Source organism: Schistocerca americana, chromosome 3 (assembly GCF_021461395.2).
Source record: "Schistocerca americana isolate TAMUIC-IGC-003095 chromosome 3, iqSchAmer2.1, whole genome shotgun sequence".
In the NCBI taxonomy this organism is placed as follows: Eukaryota; Metazoa; Arthropoda; class Insecta; order Orthoptera; family Acrididae; genus Schistocerca; species Schistocerca americana.
In genome coordinates, this window is record NC_060121.1 from 824,623,283 (window position 1) to 824,649,605 (window position 26,323).

Here is a 26,323-nt window from a genome sequence, read left to right on the forward strand (position 1 = left end):
ATAAAATTCCTACGTTTCGGTAACTGTTGCAAGACGCCTTACTCAGGGTGTATTGCAGTTGACAACGCTATTGACAAGGGAATTCAAGTTGATTCTACATTTCCAGCAGGCTTTTAACACTGTACCACACAAGCCACTTCTAGTGAATTGCGTGCTTAAAGAATATTTTCTCAGTTATGTGGCTAGATTCGTGTTTTCCTGTCAAAGAGTTCACATTTCGTAGTAACTGACGGAAAGTCATCGAGTAAAACAGAAGTGGTTTCTGGCGTCTCCCAAGGTAGAGTTAGAGGCCCTCCGTTAGTCCTAATCTATGTAAGCGGTTTAGGAGACAATCTGAACTCCTGTAATTTGTTTGCAGATGAAGCTACCATCTATCGTCTACTAAAGTGTTCAGAAGATCAAAACAAATTGCAAAATGATTAAGAAAAGATATCTGTATCGTGCGATAATTGGCAATTGACCCTAAATAGTTAAAAGTGTGAGACACCCACATAGGTGTGGATTACACGATGAATTACTCAAATCTAAAGTACGTGGATTCGACTAAATACCTAGGAATTACAATAACGAACAAGTTAAACTGGAAAGAATATGTAGAAAATGTTGTAAGGAAGGCAGAATACTAAGAAAATCTAACAGATATACTAGACTTTTTTACACTAAGCTTGTGCGTCCTCTTTTGGGATATCTGTGAGCAGTGTGGCATCCTTACAAGATAGGATTAACGGAGTACATCGAGAAAGTTCAAAGAAAAGCAGCACGTTTTGTATTATCGCGAAGTAGGGGAGAGAGTGTCGCAGACATGATACTGAGTTGGGGATGGACATCATTAAAACAAAGGTGTTTTTCGTTGTGACGAAATCTTCTCACGAAATTTCAGTCACCATCTTCCTCCTCCGAAAGCGAAAATATTTTGTTAGCGCTGACCTAAATAGGGAGAAATGATCGTCATAATAAAATAGGGGCAGTCAGAGCTCGCGCGGAAATATATAGGTGTCCGTTTTTCCGTGTGCTGTTCGAGATTGGAATAATAGTTAATTACTATGAAGTTTGTTCGATGAACCCTCTGCCAGGCATTTAAGTATGATTTTCAGAAGATCCCAGTGGATGCAAATGTGGAAGTCATTAAAGTATTGCGTTTGACGCTCTAGTGACAATTGCCTCGACCACGCTCTGCTTCATTAACATTACCTAATGAAACGAAATCAACCTTAACCCACTCGACCAGCCAGTAGGCCCTTGCGAAATCAAATTACATTTTTATTTAAATTCACAGTCTCAAACACCGACACACTTTAATCATCACAGAATACTGAAGGGACCGAATATATCTGAAAGAGTGAAGGAAATATAAACATTTGAGATTATTCATTTACTGTTATTTTATCCTCTTCTCCCAAATGGACGAGTGTGCAATTGAAGCGGACCTATTCTCCACTCCACAGATGAGGGACATTAAAAGATACAGAGGCTGAAATAAAACATCTAAAAGAACTAACAATGTAGTAAAGTTGCAGGGGGAGAGGGGGTGGGGGTAATTTGAAATCGAAACAGCCAGGAATAAATTTATTTGCCAGAGATACCGCACAAGATTTTATTAGTAACAGACACTCAGGAAACCTTGCGAAACAATTATCATTACGCTGAAGGCTATCACATGAACAAGAAGGTACTGCAGTTCAGATTACAAAAGGAATCACATTTAAAAAGCAATTTAAAAAGCACATCTTCAGTTAAATGAACAATTACAAAGGTATACAGAGAGGGAGACTTACAGCGTTAACGAATTTTGATAAATAAACATACAAACACAAGAAACATAGCCATCTGAGATTTTTAAAAGGAAATATGCCAGAAACGAAACATTTCGATGAAATACCAAGTTGCAACAAGTTGCACTTGAAATGTCATAACTAAGTAAGGACGAATATTAAAATTATCTTGTTTTAAACTCCAATAACGTTCACAATCCAAGTACCATACATTGCTTGTCCCTCGTTATGTAAATCCGTAAATAAATAGATGAGGTTTAGGCATGTTTCTGAAATATATTAGAAGATAGTTTTCGTTGGTGGTACGTAAATTAAGTTGTGGGAAAGTAATATTCGACAGTTAAAACAGTGATAACGAATTGTAAGGAAATTAAAACAAACGCTGCGCTGCTTTAGACGTCACTGCACTCCTAATTGATGGGATGGACCAGATTGTATAGCAGCTATGTGGAGATGGACGGTCGATTGCTCCTTTGCTGTACTTAAATTTGAGTGAAGCACGGGTGACATCGAAGAGGAAGAGAGGAAGGGAGATCTGGTGAGAGAAGGGATAGGGAGGCATGGGTAAATGCGATCGTAGGTATGGATGCCCGGTACGGTTTCGTCCTCAGGGTGTGGGAGTTTTCTATAACTAAGATAGCAGGTGACGTGGAGAATGTGTGGAACAGCTGAGAAAGAAACATAACTAAAAGATTTTAAAAAAATAGCAACGCGAATACGTAATCAAAATATGGCCTTGACATTTCACAAAGCCGGCCGCGGTGGTCTAGCGGTTCTAGGCGCTCAGTCCGGAGCTGCGCGTTTGCTACGGTCGCAGGTTCGAATCCTGCCTCGGCCATGGATGTGTGTGATGTCCTTAGGTTAGTTAGGTTTAAGTAGATCTAAGTTCTAGGGGACTGATGACCATAGATGTTAAGTCCCATAGTGCTCAGAGCCATTTGAAACATTTCAGAAAGAAAACCTTTGGAACTGTAAGCAAGCCGTACAGAAATTGCGCAGAAAAGCGGGTACACCATCTCGGCGCCTTTCGCCCTCCCCCATGCCAAAACACCGCCGTGTGGGGCGGTATTTCGGCCCCGGTATTTATACACGCTGCTGCAGTGGCTGCCGCACTTGGCACGTACACACGTATTCCACCACACAATACCCGCCGCACAAAGGAGTCGCCAAATGGCGATCGCTCCGGCAACAATGCCGCGCCGCACCTACCTCGCTGGTGGAAGAATATGCCGTGGCGGAATGGAATTCAATTCGGTGCCAGGCGTCGGCTGGCACGACGCAGCCTCACCGCCGCTGTCCGCAAATGCTGGGCGATGGTGGCGGCGTCTGGAGCAGCGGAACACGTGTGAGTTATCGTCGGGTAAATTCTATCTCTCTCTAACTAAAGTACAGCGTACACGGTGATTAAAAAAGATTTCTATAAATTTTGGGGGACAAAACAAGGAAAAAAGTTCGTATAAACGTATTCCGAAAACCATTACTTTCTTAACAAAAGTTAATGAAACGTCAATAACACCTTATGTTGAATAAATCGGTTACTCATTCTAGCCTGAAGTGTAATCAATTCAGCAACTCAGATGTTCAAAATGTCTTGTTTTTGCTTCCACACATGCATGTACACGTTGAAACATGGGACTGTCACTACCCTTTAAATACTGCCTGAGGTGACGAAAGGTTTCACAGGCTACTGTGAAATACCAACGAAGAGTTTCTGCATTCGTATCGTCTGCAGCATGGCTAAATCTTTTAAGGTGCCTCCGGAGGTAAAAGTAAACTGGTCCTTCCATATTTGTCCATTTGTAATGGCAGATAACCGCTAGTGAGTCTCGGAAAAAGAACGACTCTCCACGAAAGAATCATCCGAACGATTGACGAAAGTCGGTAGATGTGAAGTACGTCTGTGGACAAAAAATGATGACAGCTTCAGGAAAATTGGATGATTTATTCAAGCGAAAGAGCTTCAGAAATTGAGCAATGCGTTAGTCCACCTCTGGCTCTTATGTAATTAGATATTCGACTTGGAATTTATTGACAGATTTTTTGGATATCCTGCTGAGGGATATTGTGCGAAATTTTGTCAAACTGGCGCGTCAGACCATCAAAGTGGCGAGTTGGTTGCAAGGCCGTTGTTGTCATTACACAATACTCTACGTTCCATTTGATTGTTCTTCGTAGCAAGTCTTCCTAGGCTTATATTTCAGCATGATAATGCCAGAACGCACAGGATAAAAGTTTATACTGATTGTTTTCATGCTTCCCAAACCCTATCTTGGCCAGCAAGCCCGCCAGATCTCTCCCCAACTGAGAACGTTTGGAGCATTATACGCAGGGACATTTGCCGAGGTAGGAATTTTAACGATCTAACACCTCAAGTGGACAGGATAGAATTTGGAATGATTTCTCTCATGAGAGCATCCAAAAACTGAATTGAATCAGTCAATGCCAAGTTGAATAACTGCTTGTACAAGGGCTAGAAGTGGAACAACGCCTTATTAACTTGCCAGATTTTGAAAGCTCCTTCTCTTGAATAAAGCATCAATTCTTTCCGAATCTGTAATTATGCGTTTGCCTCTTTTTGCGTAAGCCACGCGTTTATTCAAATTTGCATGGGCACACCTTCTAGAATGTCTTGGAGAATGTTTCGAATAAAATCCCTGCAGACAGTACCTCTGGGTGAGGCTTTCTGGCAGAATGTATGGATATACCAGACAGTCACCTACAAGTCCAGCCAACTTATTAATCTTAAACTGTCACTGATGCTGGTGTCTAGCGTGCCCAGAAACTCCGCGAGTATAGATCCCCCGTATGTGTTCGTTGCGTATATTTATTATTTATTTATTTTTTCGTCTGTTCCAAACGTTGCCTTGTTTGCAAACGACACGGAAGGTGCAGTTTGTGCAAAAACCACCAGCAAAAACACTCCTGCTGTGGAAGATCGACTGTCGAAGGCCCCTGCACACATACCGATGACACCGATACGTGCTCTGCTTGTGAAATCTTCTTCTTGCTAAACTTCGAGGCGTACTACATTCCACGTCTTTTGCACAACATATTCGACAGCCAATAGAACGTGTTCTTCCTAATCAAGCGTAGTAGCAGCTCTTCTTCTATATCGTATCTTGTCTGAGCAATGCGATGATAAAATGTTGGATTACGCGGCAGTCTTCGGTCTCGAAATATCATTTGATATAACCGTGTAGCCTTGCGTCCAACAGCATGTGCAGGACCATATATGAAAGACAAAACTTTATAACAAAAACAATACTGAACAACAGGCAGTATGCCGTTACACAAGAAATCTGTATTTCTGGTATTAAGATACAACAATAATAAAAAATACGTTAAAAGGCAAAAGTTCAGGCAACAAATTCATATACACCGTAATAAAAACGACGCACCATGAAAGAATTATCATAATGGACGGAAATCGATAGATGTGTTTCACATTGTCAGACAAGTAAATGGTTAAAATTTTAGAGAAATTGAGTGATTCATTCAAGAGAAAGTGCTTCACAAATTAAGAAATTCAGTAACGCACTGGTCAACCTCTGTTCTTTTTGCAAGCAGCTATTCGGCTTGGAATCGACTGATAGAGTTGTTGCTTGTCCACAACAGGGATACCGTGCGAGATTCTGTTCAAGCTACAGAGATGGATGGAGAGTCCAACCGATAATGGTACAAACGTACTCGATTGGGGATGGATTCGATGACCGATCTGGCCAAGGGTGGTGTCTGGTAAGCACGAAGACAAGCAGTAAAAACTCTCGCCGCAGGCGGGACGGCATTGTCTTGCCGAAAAGTGGGCCCAGGATTACTTGTCATGACGGGCTACAAAATGGGGCACAGAATATACTTCTTTATCCCAGAATGTCATCGACTGGAGAAGAACCGACTTCAGTCATGAGTCCCGCTTCGAAATGAGGCACGAAGGCCAGCGGACACAAGTCTGAAGATACAACGATGGGATACCAACGTAACTGCCTTCCGCCATACGGCCCGTCAACCGGGCGTGATGGTCCGGGGTGCCATTTCTTTTCATAGTAGAAACCGTTTAGTTTTCATCGGCGGCATCCTTTCAGCATAACGGTACATCAGTAATCTACGCACTTTTTTGTCGCCCTTCATGACGAGCCGGAGTGGGCTAACATTTCAGGAAGATAATGTCTTCCGCACACTGCAAGAGTTTCTACTGCTTGTTAACTACTTTCCAAACCCTACCATGGTCAGCAAGGTCGCCGGATCTCTACGCAATTCGGAACGTTTGGACCATTATGGGCAGAGCTGACCTGCCACTTGGGAGTTTTAACGATCTAACGCGACAGTTGAATAGGACTTGCACAGTTTCCATCAGGAGGACATCCAACGAGTCGGCCAATTCATATCAAGCCAGATAACTGCTTGATACACCACGAAGGGTGGACCAATGTGTTATCGTCTTGCTCAGCTTGTGAAGCCCTTTCTGTTGGGTCGTCCATTTTTTCTGTAATTGTGATCGTTTGTTTCTCTGCACCCAATTACATCACACCTAACTCTTTCCGTCCCAATCCGATAAACCCTTAGTGCTGCGTTTTTATTTATTTATTTATTTTTGTCTTAGACTGTATGTAAAATAATGCAGCCACTGTGTATGACACTAAATCCAGTAGTCAATGTGAACAAGAAGCACTTCAAAATGAAACAAGTGAGCGGAGAGAAATAATCATTCGAGATTAAGCACTAGTGGATATCAAAATAAGCTAATTCAATGTAAGCGTCTACGAAGCAGAAAAGTGTCAATTAGACGGGAGTGTTCCACTTTGAGAGTCTTAAGTACAGGGCACATAGAACGAGACACAGCAGCTGCTCATACTGTCCATCCAGCAGAACTCTGCGGGCAGCAGGTACAAAACCGGCAGGACACTCTTCTCCACAGTGGCGCAATTTTCTCTGTGTTGTTCTCCAAACCGGTCAGGACAGCCACCGCACTGCGCCGTTGCTCACTCTTCCTCACGATACGCACCCTTCCGCCAAGCGTCCTCCTCTCTTCGCTTCCTCTGGCTTAACTCCTTTCGTTGTCCGAAAGTCTAGTTCGCTCCACTGCTCTCTGGGAGACTACACTCTGTCGCATCTGGCACCATCTTGCCCGTAGTGGTATAGCTGCCTGTTGAGTGGTGACACATAGTGAGTGGGGCGGGACCTTAACTGTTCTGTGAATATGAAAGTGCAATATGCAAATGATACCTGAAGACAGACTAATGAAATATAAGAGTTTCTTCTAACAAGTCTTCAAGGCACGACTTCACCATTTAGGAGATGGAGGATATAATGATTCAGTCCTCCTACAAATCAGTGTATCAATGCACTGAAGTTGTTGGGTTGTACGGGGAAACCAATGAAAAACTTCCATTAATAAATCGAAAGCGAATGGTTTTCGTTCAAACAGGGTGCGTCAAAAAATGTATACACACATTGAAGCATCATAGAAAATTTATTTCCCGTTCTACAATGTTAAATTTCTGGAAATGGAAAGCTTAAAGTCCAATTGGAAAAATAAATGTGCTTTGCAAATGTGATTAATGTTCAAACTGATGGCATTCGGCATCAATACATTTCTGAGAACGAGTCACCACTGATTCCGCACATCGTACCAAAGTGTCCAATGAGATTCCTGCGCACACCGCCTGAATCTCATTCCAAAGTGTGTCCAGGTTACGTGGTTTACGTCTGTACACCTCATCTTTTACTGTGCCCCATAAGAAGAAATCCAGTGTCTTGAGGTCTGGAGAGCGTGCAGGAAACTCGATTGGACCCCTGCGTCCTATCCACTAGCGTGGCACATTGTGATCCAGGTATACTCATACGTCCCTATGATAGTGAGGCGGGGCGCGATCTTGTTGGAAATGAAACTCATCGTTACTGTATAATGCACGAATGGCGAGGAATATGGAGTCAGCAAGCATTGTTAGGTACATTTCTCCAGTAACAGTACCTTCAAAGAGGAAAGGCCCAATGAGTCCCCTTGCAGACAAACCACACCACACATTTACACCAGGCAATTTCACAACCTTTTCAACTGTAATGTGAGGATTATCTTCAGCCCAGAACACACAATTGTGCCTATTGACAGTTCCATTGAGTATGAATTGGGCTTCATCCGACCAAATTATGCTACCCACAAATCCCGGTTCACGTCTCACCATTTCCTGAACCCATTCACAAAATTCTAACCTTCGATCTGGATCGTTGTCACTTATCTGTTGCACCAGCCTTGGAATGTACACACGAAACTTGTCTTTCTTCAGAATGCGTAGCACACCACCAGCACTTACATTGTTCACACGTGCCGCTTGCCTTGATGATTTTTGAGGCGAACTCTGAAACAGTTCCAAGACAGCATTTGTGGAATCATCACTTGTAGCTTTACGAGGTCACCCTGATCGACATTTATGGACATCACGAACTGTTCCATGAATTTCGAATTTGTCTCGTAGACGTGTAATTGTTAACCTTGAAGGTGGTTGTGTACCATACTCACTTCTCCACTGTCTTTGAACCGCAGCTACATTCTCAAACTTCCAGTACCACTTAATTATCTGCTTCCGCGCTTCAAAGCTCAAACGCACGTCCGCCATGTTGCAGTACTTCCTTGCCACTGCTGCCACCTGTTGAAGATACATAACATTACTTTCTCACAGATATTTAACCTTGTAGAACTGGAAATAAATTGTCTATGACGGTTCAAAGTGTGTATACCTTTTTTTGACGCACCCTGTATGTTTCTGTGGACTTTCTGTATTGCTTTGGTATAAAGTACCTGTCCACAAGGATTACAAAAGCATTTGTGGATTACCCTGGATACGTACAAAGATCAAACAAAAATTTAGTAATTACGGTGGTTATGGTAACTACCTTCGACCTCATGATAGCGAAATGTTTTAATCGTGAGAGACTATTCAACTCGTATTAACACCGTGTAATACAGCCATTAGCACGGATTATCGCCTCATTTCGGTGGTTAAGAGAAACCGTAAGTTTCTTTAGGTATCCTACTAATGCATCTAGTCGTGATCATTCAATGATGAGTACATCACGTCGAGCTACCAAATTTCGCTGATGTTGGTTGCTACGTTACAGCCATTGTTCCAAATAGTCCCACACATTTTCGATGGGATTAAGTTCGTGAGAATTAACGAGCCATACGAGATGTGACCGGGTGCCTGAGTGTTTATCAAACTAGGAACGCATGCAGGGAGCCCTGTGGACAAGGCAGTTGTCGTCTTAGAAGAAAGATATGTCCACAGCATAGCCTGGAAGAAAGGTCGACGAGAATATTGATATAAATATTCTGATTCAGCTTCATGTTAACTTGAATGAGTGAGCCCAAATAGTACGTTAATAAGCATTAAAATCTTTGATAAACGTCTCCGATAACAGGATAGACGCTTCCAGTATGCTACTGTAGTTTCTACATCGTCTGGACCGCTACAGACGTGCAGCCCATGTACCACAGTGAGAAATGGCATCTAGCGAAGTACGTGACACAAAATTTTCATTGCATGTAGTTCCGTTCGCAGTGCACTTTGGGGAAACTGTTTAAGAGAATCATGTACTGACTAACGGCCTGCCGAATTCAAAACTGTCAGTGATGAAGCGTGACATTCGTTTCCGGTCCTGTCGGTTGAGATGTTCTTATTGCTGCTTTTGTAAGGCCGTGCTTTATGGCTGTGACTTATACACTGTTCGTTGTAAATATGTAATAGAGCATGCTTTGATGAAAAAATCTGGTAACCTCACTGACGGGAAGGCCATGGATACGTGTAAGGGCGATAGCTCCTATCTGCGATTCCGTCATGTCTCCACGTCGACCTATTTTATTGCTGTAATTTCATGCAAATTACCGACATGCATATACACACCACTTAAGTGTCACGACTTCTACCGGTGGAGCCACAACCCCTCCCCGGTAAGTATTGTCAGGTATTGTGCGCGACGCCTCTATCGCATACTGTTGAGATCTGGAAGAGTATATGGAAACCGTAAGGAAGAGTTGTCAGGAAGGCGCGACATCCTATCACCATCTGAAAGTGGAAGGTCGGCGTAATCGTTCTGCAGCAGCTCTCGTCACGAATGATCTAAGTTCTTATAATCACCACTGATCTCAAATGGTAGGGAATGAATGTCTTCTTGATTGAGTCGATGTTTTTACGTCATTTCGTCGAATGCTGCTTACACGCACGTATGTGGACGTCCTTAGCGAGTAGTTTAGCCTGATTTGCATTCTCCACTACATCATGTGTCACGTAATGCAACTCTACGTCAACATCCTCCTGCAGACTTCCTGCGATCGCCGCTGGCGGTAGAATGTCAGGCGTAATTACGATCGGTGTCTCCTATACCGTATGTAATGGCATTACCGCCACCTCCTGAGGCAGTGAATCGATAGAAGGCTTCGATGTTGTCGTGTCCCGAAATGCCACCTCTTACGTCACGGGAAGAGACGTCGTCGCATCTCTAACTTATTGATCGCACCTAAGTAATACGCAAAGTACTGGGGCACGGAAGTACGAAGGAATGATGAGATACACTTGAAGTTCTCAAAGGATACAGATACAGCAATAAGGAATAGCTTCGAAGGCAGTACAGTTGAAGAAGAATGGACATCTCTAAAAAGGGCCATCACAGAACCTGTAACGAAAAAACATAGGTAACTACGAAGAAAAAGAAACCATGGGAAACTGAAGAAATACTGCAGTTGATCGATGAAAGAAGGAAGTACAAAAATATTCACAGAAATTGAGGAATAAAAGAATCCAAATCTCTGAGGAATGAAATAAATAGGACGTGAAGGGAAGCTAAGATCAAATGATTCCATGAAAAATATGAAGAAATCGAAAAAGAAATGATTATAGGAAGGAATGACTCAGTACATGGAGAAGTCAAAATAACCTTCTGTGAGTGGTAACATTAAGAATGCAACTGGAATTCCTCTGTTAAATGCAGAGGAGACAGCGTATTCGGGAAAAGAGTACATTGAAGGTCTCTATGCGGGGGAAAGATTTGTTTGACGAGATAGAAAAAGAAATAGGGGTCGATTTAGAAGAGCTGGGAGATCCTGCATTAGAATCAGAATTTTACAGAGCTTTGGAAGATTAAAATTTCAAATAACACAGAAGGGATAGGTAAAATTCCACCAGAACGTCTAAAATTATTTGGTGAAGTGGCAAAAAAACGACTATTCATTTTTGTGTGTAGACTATATTAGTCTGGCTACTTACCATCCGACTTGAGGGAGAATATCATCCACACAATTCCGGAGAGTGCCAAGAGCTGACAAGTGTGAGAATTATCGCACAGTGAGTTTAACAGCTCATGAGTCCAAGTTGCCCACAACAACAATATACAGAAGAATAGAAAAGAGAATTGAGGATGTGTTAGATGACGATCGGTTTAGCTTTCGGAAAGGTAAAGGTAACAGAGAGGCAATTCCGACGTTGCGGTTGATAATGGAAGCAAGACTAAAGAAAAATCAGGAGATGTTCATAGGATTTGTCGACCTGGAAAAACCATTAGACAATGTAAAATGGTGCAAAATGTTCGAAATTCTGAGACAAATAAGGGGAAACTGTAGAGAAAGACGGGTATTATACACTACTACCCATTAAAATTGCTACACCAAGAAGAAATGCTGATGATAAACGGGTATTCATTGCATAAATACATTATACTAGAACCGACATGTGATTACATTTTCACGCAATTTGGATGCATAGATCCTGAGAAATCAGTACCCAGAACAACCACCTCTGTCCGTAATAACGGCCTTGATACGCCTGGGCATTGAGTCAAACAGAGCTTGGATGGCATGTACAGTACAGGTGCCCATGCAGCTTCAACACGATACCACAGTTCATCATGAGTAGTGAATGGCGTATTGTGACGAGCCAGTTGCTAGACCACCATTGACCAGACGTTTTCAGTAGGTGAGAGATCTGGAGAATGTGCTGGCCAGGGCAGCAGTAGAACATTTTCTGTATCCAGAAAGGTCCGTACAGGACCTGAAACATGCGGTCGTGCATTATCCTGCTCAAATGTAGAGTTTCGCAGGGATCGAATGAAGGGTAGAGCCACGGGTCGTAACACATGTGAAATGTAACGTCCACTGTTCAAAGTGCCGTCAATGCGAACAAGAGGTGACCGAGACGTGTAACCAATGGCACCCTGTACCATCACGTCGGGTGATACGTCGGTATGGGGATGACGAATACACGCTTCCAATGTGCGTTCACCGCGATGTCGCCAAACACGGATGCGACCATTACGATGCTGTAAGCAAAACCTGGATTCATCCTAAGAAATGACGTTTTGCCATTCGTGCACCCAGGTTCGTTGCTGAGTACACCATCGCAGGCGCTCCTGTTTGTGATGCAGCGTCAAGGGTAACCGCAATCGCGATAGGCTACAGTCCGCATTTATTCTCCTTACACGAGGCATCACAACAACGTTTCACCAAGCAACAGGGTTCAACTGCTGTTTGTGTATGAGAAATCGGTTGGAAACCTTCCTCATGTCAGCGAGTTGTAGGTGTCGCCACCGGCGCCAACCTTGTGTGAATGCTCTGAAAAGCTAATCATTTGCATATCACAGCATCTTCTTCCTGTCGGTTAAATTTCACGTCTGTAGCACTTCATCTTCGTGGTGTAGCAATTTTAATGGCCAGTAGTGTATAATATGTACAAGAGCCAAGAGAGAATAACAAGATGGATGACAAAGACAGAAGTGCTCGGATTAGAAATAGTGTAGGACAGGGAAGCTGTACCCGTGGTCTAGAGGTAGCGTCTTTGATTTATAATCAAAACGTCTTCGGTCCTGGGTTCGATCCCCGCCACTGCATAAATTTTGATAAATAATCAGCAATGGCGGCCGAAGACTTCCGGCGTAAGAAGTCAGCCTCATTCTGATAACGGCCTTGTCAAAGAGGGCGGAGGAGCGGATAGAGTTTCAGGGAACTCTCTTGTCCTAGGGGTGGGAAACTGCCCCTAAAGGCGGAAGAATCAGCAATGATCAACGACATGAGGATGCAGAAGGCAATGGAAACCACTGCATTAAAGACACGTAACGTGTATCCACAGGGCATGTGGCCTGTAACTGAAGAAGTGTCATGATGATCTCTCCATTGGCAAAAGATTCCGGAATAGTCCCCCATTCGGATCTCCGGGAAGGGACTGCCAAGGGGGAGGTTACTATGAGAAGAAGATTGAATAACCAACTAAATGATAACGTTCTACGAGTCGGGGCGTGGAATGTCAGAAGCTCGAACGTGGTAGGGAAACTAGAAAATCTGAAAAGGGAAATGCAAAGGCTCAATCTAGATATAGTAGGGGTCAGTGAAGTGAAGTGGAAGGAAGACAAGGATTTCTGGTCAGATGAGTATCGGGTAATATCAACAGCAGCAGAAAATGGTATAACAGGTGTAGGATTCGTTATGAATAGGAAGGTATGGCAGAGGGTGTGTTACTGTGAACAGTTCAGTGACCGGGTTGTTCTAATCAGAATCGACAGCAGACAAACACCGACAACGATAGTTCAGGTATACATGCCGACGTCGCAAGCTGAAGATGAACAGATAGAGAAAGTGTATGAGAATATTGAAAGGGTAATGCAGTATGTAAAGGGGGACGAAAATCTAATAGTCATGGGCAACTGGAATGCAGTTGTAGGGGAAGGAGTAGAAGAAAAGGTTACAGGAGAATATGGGATTGGGACAAGGAATGAAAGAGAAGAAAGACTAATTGAGTTCTGTAACAAGTTTCAGCTAGTAATAGCGAATACCTTGTTCAATAATCACAAAAGGAGGAGGCATACTTGGAAAAGGCCGGGAGATACGGGAAGATTTCAATTAGATTACAACATAGTCAGACAGAGATTCCGAAATCAGATACTGGATTGTAAGGCGTACCCAGGAGCAGATACAGACTCAGATCACAATATAGTAGTGATGAAGAGTAGGCTGAAGTTCAAGACATTAGTCAGAAAGAATCAGTACGCAAAGAAGTGGGACACGGAAGTACTAAGGAATGACGAGATACGTTTGAAGTTCTCTAACGCTATAGACACAGCAATAAGGAATAGTGCAGTAGGCAGTACAGTTGAAGAGGAATGGACATCTCTAAAAAGGGCCATCACAGAAGTTGGGAAGGAAAACATAGGTACAAAGAAGGTAGCTGCGAAGAAACCATGGGTAACAGAAGAAATACTTCAGTTGATTGATGAAAGGAGGAAGTACAACATGTTGCGGGAAAATCAGGAATACAGAAATACAAGTCGCTGAGGAATGAAATAAAGAGGAAGTGCAGGGAATCTAAGACGAAATGACTGCAGGAAAAATGTGAAGACATCGAAAAAGATATGATTGTCGGAAGGACAGACTCAGCATACAGGAAAGTCAAAACAACCTTTGGTGACATTAAAAGCAACGGTGGTAACACTAAGAGTGCAACGCGAATTCCACTGTTAAATGCAGAGGAGAGAGCAGATAGGTGGAAAGAATACATCGAAAGCCTCTATGAGGGTGAAGATTAGACTGATGTGATAGAAGAAGAAACAGGAGTCGATTAAAACGAGATAGGGGATCCAGTATTAGAATCGGAATTTAAAAGAGCTTTGAAGGACTTACGGTCAAATAAGGCAGAAGGGATAGATAAAATTCCATCAGAATTTCTAAAATCATTGGGGGAAGTGGCAACAAAACGACTTTTCACGTTGGTGTGTAGAATATATAAGTCTGGCGATATGCCATCTGACTTTCGGAAAAGCATCATCCACACAATTCGGAAGACGGCAAGACCTGACAAGTGCGAGAATTATCGCACTATCAGCTTAACAGCTCATTCATCGAAGCTGCTTACAAGAATAATATACAGAAGAATGGAAAAGAAAATTGAGAATGCGCTAGGTGACGATCAGTTTGGCTTTAGGAAATGTAAAGGGACGAGAGAGGCAATTCTGACGTTACGGCTAATAATGGAAGCAAGGCTAAAGAAAAATCAAGACACTTTCATAGGATTTGTCGACCTGGAAAAAGCTTTCGACAATATAAAATGGTGCAAGCTGTTCGAGATTCTGAAAAAAGTATGGGTAAGCTATAGGGAGAGACGGATCATGTACAATATGTACAACAACCAAGAGGAAATAATAAGAGTGGACGATCGAGAACGAAGTGCTCGTATTAAGAAGGGTGTAAGACAAGGCTGTAGCTTTTCGCCCCTACTCTTCAATCTGTACATCGAGGAAGCAATGATGAAAATAAAAGAAAGGTTCAGGAGTGGAATCAAAATACAAGGTGAAAGGATATCAATCATACGATTCGCTGATGACATTGCTATCCTGAGTGAAAGTGAAGAAGAATTAAATGATCTGATGAACGGAATGAACAGTCTAATGAGTACACAGTATGGTCTGAGAGTAAATCGGAGAAAGACAAAGGTAATGAGAAGTAGTAGAAATGAGATCAGCGAGAAACTTAACATCAGGATTGATGGTCACGAAGTCAATGAAGTTAAGGATTTCTGCTACCTAGGCAGTAAAATAACCAACGACGGACGGAGCAAGGAGGACATCAAAAGCAGACTCGCTATGGCAGAAAGGCATTTCTGGCAAAGAGAAGTCTACTAATATCAAATACCGGCCTTAATTTGAAGAAGAAATTTCTGAGCATGTACCTCTGGAGTACAGCATTGTATGGTAGTGAAACATGGACTGTGGGGCCCGCATCTCGTGGTCGTGCGGTAGCGTTCTCGCTTCCCACGCCCGGGTTCCCGGGTTCGATTCCCGGCGGGGTCGGGGATTTTCTCTGCCTCGTGATGGCTGGGTGTTGTGTGCTGTCCTTAGGTTAGTTAGGTTTAAATAGTTCTAAGTTCTAGGGGACTGATGACCATAGATGTTAAGTCCCATAGTGCTCAGAGCCATTTGAACCATTTGAACCATTTGAACCATGGACTGTGGGAAAACCGGAACAGAAGAGAATCGAAGCATTTGAGATGTGGTGCTATAGACGAATGTTGAAAATTAGGTGGACTGATGTGGTAAGGAATGAGGAGTTTCTACGCAGAATCGGACAGGAAAGGAATATGTGGAAAACACTCATAAGGAGAAGGGACAGGTTGATAGGAAATCTGCTAAGACATGAGGGAATGACTTCCATGGTACTAGAGGGAGCTGTAGAGGGCAAAAACTGTAGAGGAAGACAGAGATTGGAATACGTCAAGCAAATAATTGAGGACGTAGGTTGCAAGTGCTACTCTGAGATGAAGAGGTTAGCACAGGAAAGGAATTCGTGGCGGGCCGCATCAAACCAGTCAGTAGACTGATGACCAGAAAAAAAAGACAAGGAAGTAGTCCATCGCCCCTACTGCTCAATCTGTACATCGAGGAAGCAGTGATGGAAATAAAAAAAAGGTTCCGGAGTGGAATTAAAATCCAAGGGGAAAGAATATCAATGATATGATTCGCTGATGACATTGCTATTCTGATTGAAAGTGAAGGAGAACTACATGATCTGCAGAATGGAATAACATTATGTTGAGTACAGATAATGGACTGAAAATAAGTCGAAGAAAGGTGAAAGTAATGAGAAGCAGCAGAAATGAGAACAGTGATAATCTTAACATCAGGATTGATGGTCACGAAGTAGAAGACGTTAGTGTATTCAGCTACCTAAACAGAAAAATAACCCATGACCTATGGCGCAAAAAGGACATGAAAAGCAGACTATCACAGGCAAAAAGTGCATTACTGGTCAGCAGAAGTCTACTAGTATCAATCATAGGTCTTAATTTGAGGACGAAATTTATCAGAAAGTACGTATGAAGCACAGCATTGTATGGTAGTGAAACATGGTCTGTGGGAATACTGGAACAGAAGAGAATCGAAGCATTTGAGATGTGGTGCTACAGACGAATGTTGAAAATTAGGTGGACTTATATGGTAAGACATGAGGAGGTTCTTCGCAGAATCGGAGAGGAATGGAATATGTGGAAAACACTCATAAGGAGAAGGGACAGGTTGATAGGAAATCTGCTAAGACATGAGGGAATGACTTCCATGGTACTAGAGGGAGCTGTAGAGGGCAAAAACTGTAGAGGAAGACAGAGATTGGAATACGTCAAGCAAATAATTGAGGACGTAGGTTGCAAGTGCTACTCTGAGATGAAGAGGTTAGCACAGGAAAGGAATTCGTGGCGGGCCGCATCAAACCAGTCAGTAGACTGATGACCAGAAAAAAAAGACAAGGAAGTAGTCCATCGCCCCTACTGCTCAATCTGTACATCGAGGAAGCAGTGATGGAAATAAAAAAAAGGTTCCGGAGTGGAATTAAAATCCAAGGGGAAAGAATATCAATGATATGATTCGCTGATGACATTGCTATTCTGATTGAAAGTGAAGGAGAACTACATGATCTGCAGAATGGAATAACATTATGTTGAGTACAGATAATGGACTGAAAATAAGTCGAAGAAAGGTGAAAGTAATGAGAAGCAGCAGAAATGAGAACAGTGATAATCTTAACATCAGGATTGATGGTCACGAAGTAGAAGACGTTAGTGTATTCAGCTACCTAAACAGAAAAATAACCCATGACCTATGGCGCAAAAAGGACATGAAAAGCAGACTATCACAGGCAAAAAGTGCATTACTGGTCAGCAGAAGTCTACTAGTATCAATCATAGGTCTTAATTTGAGGACGAAATTTATCAGAAAGTACGTATGAAGCACAGCATTGTATGGTAGTGAAACATGGTCTGTGGGAATACTGGAACAGAAGAGAATCGAAGCATTTGAGATGTGGTGCTACAGACGAATGTTGAAAATTAGGTGGACTTATATGGTAAGACATGAGGAGGTTCTTCGCAGAATCGGAGAGGAATGGAATATGTGGAAAACACTGAAAAGGAGAAAGGACAGCAAAATAAGACATCCGTTTACCCCTGAGGGAATGACTTCCATGGTACTAGAGGAAGCTGTAGACGCTAAAAACTATAGAGTAAGACAGAGATTGAAATACATCCAGTAAATAATTGAGGACGTAAGTTGCAAGTGCTACTTTGAGATGAAGGGGTTGGCACAGGACAGGAATTCGTGGCGGGTCGCATCAAACCAGTCAGAAGACTGATGACTTTAAAAAGAAAAACAAAAATGATTGCGTTATTCTCTTCTGGAGGCATTTCGATCAGGCATGGCTCGCTGTACCGCATTCAAAAAAGGTCTTTGGCTGTCCATCGTATTTTACAATGATTCTGCAGCTACCAAAGATGAGGGTACATGTCTTATCAACTCAGCACATAACTGTCGGACATCGTTAAGAACGACACAGGTTATGAAACGTGCCCACTTTTCGGCACTGTGGCTGATCACTGAGCCATATTGTCGTAATGCATCTGCCACCATCATTTCTGTCAGCTCAAAGCGCATTTCAGAGATGCATGTGGTGCAGATATCCAAGCTCATATGATCCACTGAATCATCTCCTGCATCACGCCGGAGTGTCGAAATCTCAAATCCTGTGTGACATCGTTCAGCTACTTGTCACATGCCCCATCTGTAATCAGTCTGACATAGACGACACTGCTTAGGATACATGAATAGATGGCAGTTAGGTCACTATAATTAATGCACTATGCACCTCGCAAAAGGGTTCGATCTCATAAACCCGAGGTGTTGCATATTCGTTAGAGAACATGCACTTGAGCATGGTATTTCTGAAAGTGTGTGCCATTGTACTCATCTATAAGAGTAAAAGAATTTAGACACATGAAGCTGGCTGTGGTAAACATAACCTGGACTGTGAGCGTGTGCAGCCAGCATGAAAACGATACGTCTTATTTGCTCCACTGCCAAAGGCAAACTGTTGACCTCAGCTATGAAGGTGGGTAGCCGTCAGGTAAGGAAAGGTGACGTGGTTGCTATTCCTGGACATCAGAATGTTGCGTTCGGTAACACTGTACCAAGGAATCAATTCATGTATACAAGAAATGTGGGAATGCTATTTCATGGTTCATATTCAGATGCTTAGCGGTGGCATTCACTGTGAATAGATGAATACATACTTGGGGAAACAGCTCCATTGCGTTGCGAACCGCTACAAATGTGAAACTAGTAGGAACTACTAGCACATGTTGTTTTAGTTAAACTCCTTACTTTCGTATCCTGTTTGATACAGAGATATGCAGGCCCTCTTTAGCTCAATGCAACTTACATGGAAGTTTGTGGACTGTAACTACTTTTGGGGCGTTATTACAAGTCAAAAGGCGTTAGTAAGCCTTTCACGGCCATTGAAATTGACTTATCATGCAGGTCATTATAGCATCATGGCTTGTATATCACCAAAGTGAGAGTTATGCTAACATATAAACACATACTCATTTCAGCAGTGTAGTGCAGACATGTTGTGGAAGCTACTGACGACATTGTTTCATTATTTTAGGAGAGAGGTGTATACCGTGTTCATTTTTTTAATATCAGGCAACTTCAATTATAAACCAATTGTTTTTATTAATTCATCTTGTTATGTAACGAAGTTGTAGCCTATATATACAAAGGCACACCACAACTCACAGCTATTTCCATTCTGTGGACTATGTTGCTGCAAACCGCCACCGTTTCAGGAACTAAATGAGAAAGAAGTGAATGAAATCTGTTTCCTATATCATACCAGTGGAAGAATATTTGACTGACCTTAGGAAAGAGTGTTCAACCTGCCAAACGCTCATAGCATTTCCAGCAGACACTTTAAGGGACAGGGTAAGTGCCAACACCAGATTTATAATAAAAGAGATTCGATTTATAACTTAGATAATAGTTAAAATTATTTGTTTTGATAACTATTTCCTCGTTTATGAGTGCAGCGAATGTGCCAGAAATTTTACGAAAGAAGATGAATTTCAGGTCTACAACACCAGATATTAATGACACAGTTTCAGAGTCATTGCTCCATATTCCGAAATTCCAATACTCTTAGATGATAGTAATATGTTTTCGGCAGCTCCTGAATCACAAATGTTAAGATACACAATATACATATTCTTTGAATATTGCTCAATTTAAGAAAACTATATTAAAGCCAACCCAAGGGGAATTGTAACGACGTGGACGTCAGGAGCTATAGGTTGTAATTACTTTGGGGCGTTATTAGAAGTCAAAAGGCGTTAGTAAGCCTTTCACGGAGCAACATCGGCAGTCTTTAAGGAAACTGTGTCATAGTTATTAAATGATAGGTATCTAAACTTCTGTTGCTCTTCTTTGCTTTTTGAAACCAATTAGACAATACCCGCCAATTCTTTATGCCACATCAGAAAAATCAGAAGAATTATGAGTGGTGTGAGATTCATTCAGATGAAACATGGGCAGTGCGTCTACCTTTGCCTTACACATAAGGTGGCACCTCTGCAAGTATGGTGGCGCCATCGATTGGTAGAGAGACTGATGCGTGCTAACAGTCTGATGTTGCATAGCGTCAGTGTGGTTTCACACCGAAGAGAAGATGGTCACACAATTTATCGTCCACTAATTAACATGTAGGCGAGTAAGCAGGAACGACGACGCTTGATTCGATTTCTTTCGGTAGAGGCAGTTGGAGGACTTGAAATGTATCGACGGATGGAGGCTGTGTACGGTGAATACAGTCTAAGTCGTTCAAATGTTGCTGGATGGCACAAAAGATTCCTCGAGAGGCGCGAGTGACTGGAAGACGATGCTCCTCCCTGACAGGCTCATTGTGTCGTCACACCGGAAATGGTTGCGGAAGTGAATGCTTCAGTCTTGGACGAACGCAGAATCACCGAGGACGGGATCCATCGGTTACTGGGTGTAAGCGTGGACACCGCCCACACCATAATGCATCAACACTTGAACTTTCGAAGATTCTGTGCGCAGTGGGTTCCCCACCAACTGACCGCCGAACAGCGTAATAATCGAACGGCGCTATCTTTGAGTCATCTGCAACGTTATCATGAGGAGGAATACGGCTTTCTGTCACGTATTGTCACGGGTGACGAAATATGGTTTCCCCATTTTAAACCGGAAAGCAAGCGTCAGAGCAATAAGTGGAAACATGCGACTTCACCACCTCCATAGAAATCAGAAGCCGTGCACATCAGTTCTAGTAAGGTCATGATGTCCTTCTTTTTTTACCACAGGGGGCAACTACTTTTCGAGTTCCTGGAAGGAGGAACCACCATCAGTGCCCAGCGTTATCAACCCACTTTGCAGAACCTTAGACGAGCCATCAAGTCGAAACGCCTAGACATGTTGTACAATGGCGTCATCCTCCTGCATGATAATGCCCGCCCACACAAGGTGAAGATGACATTGTAGCAGTTGCGGAGGGAAACGCTGGAACATCCACCATACAGTCCCGACCTTTCACCGTGTGACTATCAAGTGTTTGGACCTCTTAAACAATCTATTTGCGGACATCGTTTCGCAACGGACGACGATGTGTGAGTGGGTCCAGTCCTGGATCCGACAGCCGCCTACAAGCTTCTTCATGGATAGAATCGACCGGCTATTGTCGCAATGGGATAAATGTGCCTATAGTTTTGGCTACTATTTTTGAGTATGTCTACTGTGCATAACTACATGTTTGAGTTAATAAAATCGTTACCGTTACTTTTAACTTGTGACCGGGTTTCATTTGAATGCCCCTTATAATGTGGTATTACTCCTTTCTAACGACTTCAAAGTGATCGTTATTCTACGAAACGACTGCTGTCGTTCATTGTAAAGCGGGGCAGCTAACTCTGCCCGCAGAGAAATGGCTCGGCAGTCGCAACGTTGCTCTGTTTTGAGTTGACAAACGTCGCTGACAAGATTAGCCACTGCAAATGTTTACTTCTTGGGTCAGTGAACCTCAGGCCCTCCTGGGCCCCAAATGCTCAGCTCCGTTGCGGACAAACAGTGCAACAGGTGGCTGTACGTATTTGCACCGGTTATGAGCTATTACAAGAGACGCTTAGTATATACACAATGAAACGGCGTACTCCTAGGTAAGTGAGTAGGTTGACACTCCAGTTCAACTATAAGAGAAAATACTTGACGGATATCTTAAATACATCAGACTTATTCTTCTCACTCTTTTATATCCTCCGGCTCAAGTATCTCTATTTTTTGTAACATGCACTCCACTGAATGGAAAATCTTAGTTTATTCTGCAGCATTCGTTTAATCTATGAGGCAGTTCTATATGAAACGCCTACAACCCTCTCGGCTTGTTTAAAAGAAATTTTTTCACTTTTGGTTTCACAGACTTCATTTCTCAGTAATTTTTGTACACCAATCATGCGCATACGTAAAGCATAAAGAACCACATACAAAAGGACATTATAATTTACAAGATTATCCGTTGCTACCGAGTGAAATGACGCAATATTTTGGGCAATGGCAATCGAGAACACCATACTGGCTTTCTCAATTTGTATTTACCGCCATTTCCCAAAATCAATAAATGCTACTGTTCTGATGGCTTCCTTGGAGAGGACACAGCCTATTTTCTGCTTCTTTGCTTTTCGGTTCAAGTTTGTGTTATTCCCATGAAGCCCCCTATAGTCGATAGGACGTTAAATCCTAATCTTAATTTTCTGTTTTGGCGCGTTTCTAAGATCGAAAATCAATGCTCTACGCAGCCAGACGAGCAGTGTTATTAGCAAATCCTTAACGGCTTGTCTACGGCAAACAGTGTCATGGAAAACTACAAACGTGCAATTTTTTGCCGTGTACTTTACATTATTTTTCTCCGATCAGTTCTATGCGATTACGCTCCAAGTGGGCAATTATAAACAAAAGGAAATTTCTGTTTCTGTAATTGACCAAACTGGTAGACACAATGCTCTATAACCAACACTTCTGGCTTAATCATCTAACTAATATGATGGTCTCCTACTTACTAGTACGTCGCAGTGAAGGAAGTTGTCTAGACACTGAATAAGACGTACTGACATATCTGGCACCGGCCTCAAATCTGGAAATCAGAACACCTCACGGGCTCGATTTCTCAATTTGCCAAGAATGACGTCCTTTCCCAATCCTCTGAGGCGATCACCACTATGAGGTCTCGTCTTGCATCACTGTTCGTTAGTACTCGAATGACATCGTCGCTGTTGCAACATTTTTTGCCGTTTAATTCAGAAAGCAAAACACATATGAAATTCGGTAGGGAGCTGGTGTTGAGGGGAAAAGTACTGAGCCATAATGAATTTATTAACGTTTCTAAAAACACTAATGAATTTATCTCTAAAAGTGAAATCTAAGAATAACTTTAACTGAAAATATTAAATTTCCATAACACAACTGATAACAAACATCTCAAAAAGGTAACAGTATAAAATCACTTCCTTTAGTAAAGAATATTAAATGAAGTAAAAAAATACATTTACATTACAAACAGCAAAACAAATGATCAAATGGTTGTCTCATAAATAGCAACCATCGATTCTTGCCACTAACTATCAAAACAGGATTGCCCTCAAAGTAGCCGAAATGACTGACAAAGATGGTTCAAATTTATGATGATAGAGGCTGTGGCAGAGGCGACGCCAGTAGCAATAATTCCTTCTTCTATGCTAACATAGAACGGCGGTGGCCGCTACCACAGTACTAGAAACCTTCAATAAAATTTTCAGTTGTGGTACTCAGCCATTTTTAACAAGATCGCAGTTAACAAGAGAAACAATCACATATCCTACAACACAGAGACAACTCGTTAACAATTTGGGAAAAATTAACACACTACAAAAGCAGAAATTCTTCTTTAGCTTTCTTGTAGACGCAAACAATTTAGTAAACAAGTTGAAATGGGCTCAGAGCACTATGGGACTTAACTTCTGAGGTCATCAGTCCCCAAGAACTTAGAACTATTTAAACCTAACTAACCTAAGGACATCACACACATCCATGCCCGAGGCAGGATTAGAACCTGCGACCGTAGCGGTCGCTCAGTTCCAGGCTATAGCGCCGAGAACCGCTCGGCCACCCCGGCCGGCAAACAGGTTGAGCTCGTTACACTAGCCAACAGGTAACTATAGATATACCTCAGAAGTAAAGTAGCGGGATACAACAATTTTCACAGACTATAAAGTATAAGTCGTAAGTCAGAAGTCTATACCCTAACATTCTAAAATCAGTTTGAAACATTGACAGCCACAAGCACACGCACATTGACATAATTAGACTCAACTATTACTAGGCAAAACCTCCATAAATAAGACATTTATATACATAACAACATCCAACTAGGATACAAAGTCAGAATAGCCACCACGCGACGCAAAGAACCGTCATTTATCGTAAAATCCAGCGCTCATTGACAAACGCCTGCTTAAAGAGCGCCGGGAGAAGGATGTAACAAAGACTACTCGTAGTTGGAAACCCACGGGTATCATCCAGCAGACGGCGCCGCTTCCAGTACTTCCAAAAGTAAGTCTGCCTGGACTCAAACCCGGCACCACAATGGACACATACTACTTGCAGATTCAACATTTATTGCCAAATTATAGACCTGTTACCTGATGTTTAAAACAGGTCATACATTTTACAATTTTTGTTTTTCATCTTTTTACAGTTTTCTTTTATTTTGTTCTATCTACAACATTTACAAAGGATGATACTTTTCAAAATAATAATAATTTAAGGTTGAAATATAAATAAAATTTTGTTGTTTTTTACTAAGAATATTAAAAGACGATAGGATAGAGGAGAGATTTGTTAGTACCATCCACGAATGTGACTGACGGTGAATACCTCGGAATGGTTTCTTCAAGCCGTTCACCGCCAGTCGCACACACACAGAAAAACACACACACACTACACATACACACACACACATATACACACACACAAATAGCTATTAGTAGAGAAATAATATTGCTTGTTGTTGTTGTGGTCTTCTGTCCTGAGACTGGTTTGATGCAGCTCTCCATGCTACTCTATCCTGCGCAAGCCTCTTCATCTCCCAGTACCTACTTCAGCCTACGTCCTTCTGAATCTGCTTAGTGTATTCATTCCTTGGTCTCCTTCTACGATTTTTACCCTCCAAGCTACCCTCCAGTACTAAATTAGTGATCCCTTGATGCGTCAGAACATGTCCTACCAACCGATCTCTCCTTCTAGTCAAGTTGTGCCACAAACGCCTCTTCTCCCCAGTTCTATTCAATACCTCCTCATATAATTTGGCAATAAATGTTGAAGCTGCAAGTAGTTTGTGTCCATTGTAGTGCCGGGTTTGAGTCCAGTCAGACTTTTGCAAGTACTGGACGCGGTGTCGTCTGCTGGATGATACCCGTGGGTTTCCGACTACGAGTAGTCTTTGTCACATCCTCATATTGCTTATCCTATTTATTACTAATTCTATTTATTAACTACTATAGGTGCCCATCCAGGTACAGCATTTGGTGACTTCTTGGATAGATCGCCAGCACCTCACGCTTATTTACTGTCACATCTCAGCTTCCTCATTGTCACAATTTTCGCTGTCACTGTGGCTATCGCTGCCACCCTCTGGAGATTGTTGTTACGCTGCACATAGGCATGTCTGTAATGTCGTGTCCGCATGTACTCTTTATGTTTTGTTTTGAAATACTTTTTGTCAGTGCATTTAATTGTGCCCATTGTTCCTCGACCCTTATTGCTATGTATACAGGGTGTTTCTGAAAGTATTTGTATGGAGCGTAGCCATGTATGGAAGTGAAACATGGACAATAAATAGTTTGGACAGGAAGAGAATATAAGCTTTACAAATGTGGTGCTACAGAAGAATGCTGAAGATTAGATGGGTAGATCACATAACTAATGAGGAGGTATTGAATAGAATTGGGGAGAAGAGGAGTTTGTGGCACAACTTGACGAGAAGAAGGGACCGGTTGGTAGGACATGTTCTGAGGTATCAAGGGATCACAAATTTAGTATTGGAGGGCAGCGTGGAGGGTAAAAATCGAGGAGGGAGACCAAGAGGTGAATACACTAAGCAGATTCAGAAGGATGTAGGTTGCAGTAGGTACTGGGAGATGAAGAAACTTGCACAGGATATGGTAGCATGGAGAGCTGCATCAAACCAGTCTCAGGACTGAAGACGACAACAGCAACAACATGGTGTTACAAAAAGGCACGGCCAAACTTTCAGGAAACATTCCTCACACACAAAGAAAGAAAAGATGTAATGTGGACATGTGTCCGGAAACGCTTACTTTCCATGTTAGAGCTCATTTTCTTACTTCTCTTCAAATCACAATAATCATGGAATGGAAACACACAGCAACAGAACGTACCAGCGTGACTTCAAACACTTTGTTACAGGAAATGTTCAAAACGTCCTCCGTTAGCGAGGATTCATGCATCCACCCTCCGTCGCATGGAATCCCTGATGCGCTAATGCTGCCCTGGAGAATGGCGTATTGTATCACAGCCGTCCACAATACGAGCACGAAGAGTCTCTACATTTGGTACCGGGGTTGCGTAGACAAGAGCTTTCAAATGCCCCCATAAATGAAAGTCAAGAGAGTTGAGGTCAGGAGAGCGTGGAGGCCATG